This window comes from Arachis ipaensis, chromosome B7 (assembly GCF_059453495.1).
Source record: "Arachis ipaensis isolate K30076 ecotype BB chromosome B7, ASM5945349v1, whole genome shotgun sequence".
Lineage (NCBI taxonomy): Eukaryota > Viridiplantae > Streptophyta > Magnoliopsida > Fabales > Fabaceae > Arachis > Arachis ipaensis.
This window is the reverse complement of record NC_142442.1, coordinates 23,116,540-23,117,949: the sequence shown is the minus strand read 5'-3', so window position 1 is coordinate 23,117,949 and position 1,410 is coordinate 23,116,540. Positions and strand designations below refer to the sequence as shown.

General features: G+C 35.5%; 1 non-coding gene across 1 annotated transcript; it reads left to right on the top strand.

Annotated features, from left to right (window-relative positions):
• Window positions 1–349: 349 nt before the first annotated feature.
• Window positions 350–457, top strand: LOC148550584 (small nucleolar RNA R71). The gene has a single exon (XR_015893439.1). It is a non-coding gene; the product is annotated as a small nucleolar RNA R71 (small nucleolar RNA).
• The last annotated feature ends 953 nt before the right edge of the window (window positions 458–1,410 follow it).

The window sequence follows — 1,410 nt, the reverse complement described above, 5'->3', positions numbered from 1 at the left end:
CATAAGCTTCTTCTTCAGAAGATGCCTCTTTAGTACTGTTGGATGCAGCTTGCAATCCATTTAGGCTCTGAGAAATCATATTGACTTGCTGAGTCAATATTTTGTTCTGAGCTAATATGGCATTCAGAGCATCAATTTCAAGAACTCCCTTCCTCTGAGGCGTCTCATTACTTACAGGATTCCTTTTAGAAGTGTACATGAACTGGTTGTTTGCAACCACGTCAATGAGTTCCTGAGCTTCTGCAGGTATTTTCTTTAGGTGAATGGATCCATCTGCAGAATGGTCCAATGACATCTTTGATAACTCAGACAGACCATCATAGAATATATCCAGGATGGTCCATTCTGAAAGCATGTCAGAAGGACACTTTTTGGTCAATTGCTTGTATCTCTTCCAAGCTTCATAGAGGGATTCACCTTCTTTTTGTCTGAAGGTTTGAACATCCACTCTAAGCTTACTAAGCTTTTGAGGAGGAAAGAACTTGGCTAAAAAAGTCGTGACCAGCTTATCCCAAGAGTTCATGCTATCTTTAGGTTGAAAGTCCAACCATATTCTAACTCTGTCTCTTACAGCAAACGGGAAAAGCATAAGCCTGTAGACCTCGGGATCAACCCCATTGGTCTTAACAGTGTCACAGATCTGCAAGAATTCAGTTAAGAACTGAAAAGGATCTTCTGATGGAAGTCCATGAAACTTGCAGTTCTGTTGCATCAGAGAAACTAATTGAGGTTTAAGCTCAAAATTATTTGCTCCAATGGCAGGGATTGAGATGCTTCTTCCATGTAAATTGGAATTTGGTGCAGTAAAGTCACCAAGCATCTTCCTTGCATTGTTATTATTTTTGGTCATGTCTCCTTCTTTTTCGAAAATTTCTGTCAGATTTTCTCCAGAGAGTTGTGCTTTAGCTTCCCTTAGCTTCCTCTTCAGAGTCCTTTCAGGTTCAGGATCAGCTTCAACAAAAATTTTCTTATCCTTGCTCCTGCTCATATGAAAAAGAAGGAAACAGAAAATAATAGGGATCCTCTTTGCCACAGTAGAGAGGTTCCTTTATGTGAGTAGAAGAGAAGAAAAAGAATTCGAACACAGAAAGAGGGAGAGGGTTCGAATTTTTAAGAAGAAGAGAAGTATTAGTAGATAAATAAATAATTAGAAGGAGATGAGAGAGGGAAGAATTCGAAAATTAAATAAAATAAAAATATTTTTGTTTTCAATTTAAAATTAAAGTTAAAATTTGAAAATAAACTAAAAAAGAAATTAAATTAAATTAAAATTTAAAACAAATAGTTAACTAAAAAGGAATTTTGAAAAAGGGGTTAGTGATTTTCGAAAATTAGAGAGGAAAAATTAGTTAGGTGGTTTTGAAAAAAATATGGTTGAAACATAAAACTTTTAAAATCAAACAAAAAGTC